This window comes from Haliotis cracherodii, unplaced genomic scaffold, assembly GCF_022045235.1.
Source record: "Haliotis cracherodii isolate W230 unplaced genomic scaffold, xgHalCrac1.p SCAF_1, whole genome shotgun sequence".
Taxonomy (NCBI): Eukaryota; Metazoa; Mollusca; class Gastropoda; order Lepetellida; family Haliotidae; genus Haliotis; species Haliotis cracherodii.
This window is the reverse complement of record NW_027266264.1, coordinates 63,676,803-63,682,802: the sequence shown is the minus strand read 5'-3', so window position 1 is coordinate 63,682,802 and position 6,000 is coordinate 63,676,803. Positions and strand designations below refer to the sequence as shown.

The window sequence follows — 6,000 nt, the reverse complement described above, 5'->3', positions numbered from 1 at the left end:
TGTTTTGGTTCCACAGACCGGAAGTGACCTTTGACGTGAAGTTAAAAGTAGGACACCGATGTAAGTCTCAGTACCCATTCTTGGAATTTTGGTTACAGTCGATTGTTTGTCTCGTGGCGTGATAGTGTTGAAAGTTTATAACTCATTCGGCAAAGGACAGGGCACATACATATATTCCTAAACTCGACCAGGCTCATTACGATGTAATTTATGAATGAAATAGAATCAGTAAAGCTAGACCTACAATACGACATCTTTTCAGATTGCCCTACATTGCAACGAAGGTGATAAATTAGGTCTCCAATAAGAGAGAAAAACATGCTAGTTAACAGTAAAGGAACATGTGGATGGACAATGCAGTTGAATCAATATATAATTAGGTCGCCGCTCTTTGTCACGCTGTGAAAGCATAAACAGTATTGAGTGAAGCTGCTGATAAATCTACTGAAATTCTTGATTTTGATGGCTGCAGGCGAGCGACAACTCGGCTGTTGTAAAACTGTGTTTGGTTTTGAAATATCAACATGTAACGTATTTCTAAAGAGGAGAATAAATACTACATCTTAACGCTCCAAGCACGTGTTGTGATTCTTACATAGACTCCATATACACAGTTACGTTTAGTGAATTAATAGGCCATGTGATATTTAGTCTTTTCTTTTTTGTTTGTTTGCTGTTTAACGCCGCACTTAGAATAGTCTAGCTTCATGATTGATATCATGAGCATCGATCCACGCAATTGGGATGAATGACATGCATCAACTAAGTCAGCGAGCCTGACCACCCGACCCCGTTATTCGCCTCTTACGACAAGCATAGTCGCCTTTTACAGCAAGCATGGGTTGCTGAAGACCTATTCTGACCCAGGTCTTCACGGGTATTGTCTTTTCTATTTGTATACAATCTTAAATAACGACACTGAGAACTTTTTCTGTTGATCAAACGGATATAGTACAGTGTAATAGACACAAACAGTTATACTCGCAGAAAATATCAACTTGGATATTCTTACAATATATTATCCATAGACATGCATGTTTACTAAACAATGAGTATATTCATTCTCTAACATTCATGGGGATATTATTTTGATTCTAAATTACTATCAGGACATACATTCCCCTAATAATTATTGGGTCAATCGGGTTAATGAACCATTTAACGCAAGGTGTAAAAGTAATGATTATTTAGGTTAAGTAGAACAAATTTTATATATAGTTGTCTGTACATGCCTTCCTGTACTCTCGGTAGAACACGAACAGAGTATAGTATGGTAGCCTTAATGCTGTATTGGATGAAAGTTGACAGTGTTCGTATATTTGTTTTAATGAGATTTAATGACGCGCATAAATGCACATAATATTTATTTGTCATCGCACGTTCATCTTTTCCCTTGTATACTAGAGTGTTATAATCATAGTCTAATGAATCACTATATAAATGCCTGGTCAGTGGAACATCATGTATGTGGTGCATGATGTTTAATGCTGTTAAATATCCTGTAAAGCCCTTATGCTGCGGATAGCGACCACGAGCGAATAATTTTGGTTGTTTGTTGTTTAACGCCGCAGTCGGCAATATTCCAGCGATATGACGGCGGTCTGTAAATAATCGAGTCTGGACCAGACAATCCAGTGATTGACATCATGAGCATCGATCCACGCAATTGGGATACGATGACATGCATGTACCAAGTCAATGAGCCTGATCACCCGACCCGTTAGTCGCCTCTTATGACAAGCATCGTGACATTTTACGGCATGCATGGGTTGAGACCTATTCTACCCCGGATCTTACGAGCGAATAAGGTTCAGTTCAGTTGGCGGTTTTATTTCGTATTGTTTTCCCTGTTTTTATTTATTTTGCCTTTAAGGCATTTGATTTTCTTGCCAATATTTTCCCCGTTTTGGACGCTCTTGCGTATGGCCGTTTTACTCAAAACAAATATAAAACCTGCAAGACATTTGTCGTATTTGTAGCTGTATGCGGCGCTTCCCTTTTTCACTAAAAAGTAAAGTTGGCAATGTCTCTCAAGAAGTTTATATGCGATGATTCCCTGAGTATTCCTACGGAAGCCTGATATTTTATTATCAGCTTTAAAAAATAATAAGGCAATATTATCTTTCAAAAACTTTTGTAAAAGAAAAGTTCTGTTTGTTGTTTAACGCCGCACTCAGAATAGTTTAGCTGTCTGTAAACAAACGTGTCTGGACCAGACAATCCAGTGATTGACACCATGAGCGTCGATATACGCATTTGAGATACTTTGACATGCATCAGCCAAATCAGCTAGCCTGACCACCCGATCCCGTCAGTGGCCTCTTACGACAAGCATGGGTTGCTGAAGACCTACTCTCACCCGGATCTTCACGCATCTAAAAGAAATGGGGGCACGGGTGGCCCAGTCGTCAAAGGTGCCGCGATTCGCTGTGCCGAATTGCGTCCCTTGGGTACGCCAGAAACCTATGATTGTGGGTTCGAATCCCGGTTCGCCCCGATTATGTTTCTAGGTTTCGTGGGTTTCACCAAAGCGGTAAACGTCTGATAACTGCATCACTTCGGGCTTCCTCCCACATTAAGCTGATTTAACTGTAATATTGTTAAAAGCGGCGTTAAACCCAACTCAGTCACTCTTAAAGAAAAGTGGAATATGTATTAAAATATATCGAAATCTGAGGTTCAAAGGGTATTTGAACTTCAGAGTAACCCGATCCATATCAAGTGATAGAATGCAACACGCCAGGCTAATTTAGGCGACACTATATTACATTTGTTGTAATAGCAGAAAATGAAATAAAAACACTCAAAATTGTATTTATATTTGTCCGTTGGTTAAATATTGTACAGAAATAAAAAGAATATAAAGCACAACATTTAAGCACATGTTAACTCTATAACTCTATGTAATTAATTTATCAAATGATCAATGCTAACGTCTTGTAGAGAGGACAAACCCTTCTCCAAAGGAAGAAAATACATACCGTGTGTATCAGCACCAAGCAATTCAAGCAGCATAAGCTTTTTTTCGTTCCCAAAAACATTTATCCAAATAAAAAAACAGCAACAAAAACTCAGCCACACGACTTTAGTTTTATGTTTCTTTCGTAAATGGTAAACATATACAAAAAAAATCTTCCGCAATGTTTTCATCATTTCGAGAGACAATCGACGAAGGGACGTAACTCCTCCGTGCATAAGGGGTATCGTGCGTAGATTTTTGTACCAGTGTCCTGTATATGATCTGAGTTACTATTATTGTGAATTATGATAGTGACGTTTGACATCCAATGCTAAAGAGATGTGTAGAAGAACAAAGAACCTAGGATAGTATAAAGATCGTAAACATTAACATAGCTTTCATGTTTGTTTGTTTATTTCACTTCGAAATAAAAAATAAAAAATGGCTTCAACACTATATATTAAAGAGTCTCTATACGTCGTATATCTCTATGCACTGACTAATTTGTAACGGAAGACTACAAATATTAGTAAATAGTACAATCAATGGAATTGTCAATAGAAACTCAAAGTTGTTTATCTCCCTTGATATTAGTGACACGGAATAATACAGAAGTGATATAATTAAAATATAGAAATAAATGAAAATGTTTTGAATGGATGTGACTTATGAAAGTTAAAGGGACATTTGCCGTGTGTACAGCAGGCTACTTTAAATGGTCCAGTTACATAATATGGGACTCAGTCGCCGGAGGCGGTGGTTGGCTTAGTGTAAAAACTTCCTGTCTTTAATCCGAATGTCGGGTTCAGTACCCATGTGCTTACAATATGTGAAAAGACATGATCAATGCAGATGCAATATTACTAAAAGCAGTTTAAAGGGATGGTGGGGTGGGGTCTCGATGAATTAACGGTATTTATATTTAGTAACGGCTCGTTTGATAAACATCCTCAAATCTTACCAAGTAGAGGATGAAATAAATATGTTCACTTAAAAATTAATGAAAACATTAGGTGCAGGTCCGGGGTAGGGGTAGGGGTGGGTCTGGGGGTGGGGCATTTAAGGGTCACTTAGGATCCGGATTTGGGGGCATTAGTATTCCATGAGCAATAATGCCACCAGATCACTGTGTAAAATAAATATTACACTGCACTAAAACAGAAATGAAACATTTCAATTATCGTGAGTGAGTTTGTAAGTACGCCGCTTTTAGCAATATTTCAGCAAAATTGCGGCGGGGGACACCAGAAACAAGCTTCACACATTGTGCCCCTGGGGAATCGAACCCGGGTCTAGGCTACTAGGTTAACCCACCGCCCCTTTCCATTATCGACTATAATAAGGAGAAAGAGGGCTCTTATGTAAGTTTACTAACTGATCATGGATTTAAATTTCAATGTACAAAAAGATAAATCTTTATGACGGTATGATGTTCTCCCCCATCCCCGATCCCCGATCCCCGATCCCCGATCGATCCCCCACCCGCGATAGATATATTGGCCCAGGCTAAGCCCCCACGTTTTTAAATTCCTTTCCACGGGCCTGTTCGCTGTATTATTACAAATGCCATGCAGTTTCATAATATATAATAATATACATGTATATGAATAGGAAATAACAATAAGCTAAAGGTCAGTAGTTACCATCCGTAAGTACTCATAAGTCGCTCCACGTATGTCATTTACAATCACCCATAAACGCTGTATACACGAACTCACGGTTCGCTGAATGAGTCATACATGCATCGCGGTCGTTCATTTATTATCTAGTGAAATGATCGCCTAATTGCATTTGTTCTCTCAAACTGAGTCATCGAGTACATACCCCAAGTGTTTATAAGTATACGGGTGACACAAAGGTAAATAGTCTATTTTTAGAACGACATATTAAAAAGCATGATTACAATATTGAAATCTGCTATTTAAATAGTTATTTAATTCAAATATTTGTGCTGAAATTTAAGTTCAGTTGAATGACCAATATTGAAAGCATCAAAAGCGTTTTGAATTTTCTGTCAGAAAAGTTGACATTACGAGGACAGACTCGGTCGATAACGAAGGTAGGCGGTCATGTGACCGGGCACCTGACGTCATGAAATCGACTAGCATGGCGGAGTACAGAAATCGTGTCACTGGCGGTGGATTTGTTTACTATCGACTGTAGTAGTCCCACAGGAGTGTACACAGTAAGTAATGTGTGTATGTAAGCGCATTATGATATGATAGGGAAATGATAACCGCAATGGTTTGATTTCAGTTCATAATAAAATGTGCGACTGTCTGGGACGGAACCGATGGGAAAGCTATAAAACTTCCCCTGAGTCGGTGACTGAGTCACACCCCAACGGCTCCGGTTCACAAGGCGTTATAGTCTTGACTTGATACACACTCTTGGACCTGTTTGACTTTGCGGATATTACACATCCTAATCCGCTATCTAGTGTCAGCTGGCGGATTATACCGTCTTTTGTTCGAATAGCTGCATCACCTGTGGAACAGGCCTCTGTTGGTATACGGGTCAGTGAACTACAACTGGCTTGTCTGCAGAACCACATTAACCCAACACCCAAGGTGGCTTTTCCGAGGTGTCCCACAAAGGATGACTTGACATAATAGATCAAGTTTTGTGTTGTTACTGTCGTAAAGTTTGTTAACACTTTTTTATGTGTGTAAATCGTAAATGTAGAAAAGCTGATGTTTAGAGAGTGACCCTCGCCGAAAAGTCGCCTCCAAACACTCCATATGTGAGGGGACGTTGAGGTCATGGCTGCTGATGAGACAGGTTGTTGATGGGTAGGGAGCATGGCACATAACTATCTAGTAGGAAGTGAGTGACAAGAGGAAGCTATTTAAACCTCATATCCCACATCTTGCCGGATATATTTAATTTTATAACTGATAATTATCAAACAGATCAAAACAATGTTGCAATATGCATGATATGAATGCAATATGGGTCTATATTCCCTGCAAGGAAATGAAAGAAGTCTCTACCAGAACAAAATAACCAATGCACAATGTTTATGTTTGAAACAATGGTGT

General features: G+C 39.0%; 1 protein-coding gene across 6 annotated transcripts in view; it reads left to right on the top strand.

The window, feature by feature from the left end:
• Positions 1 to 5,058: 5,058 nt before the first annotated feature.
• The window catches only part of LOC139453836 (rho guanine nucleotide exchange factor 28-like), a 251,958-nt gene continuing 251,016 nt past the window's right edge, over positions 5,059 to 6,000 (top strand). For all 6 annotated transcript variants that reach the window (XM_071235686.1, XM_071235454.1, XM_071235606.1 and 3 more), the window contains exon 1: positions 5,059 to 5,144. The gene's annotated coding sequence lies outside the window, so the exon portion shown is untranslated. The remainder of the gene's footprint in view (positions 5,145 to 6,000) is intronic.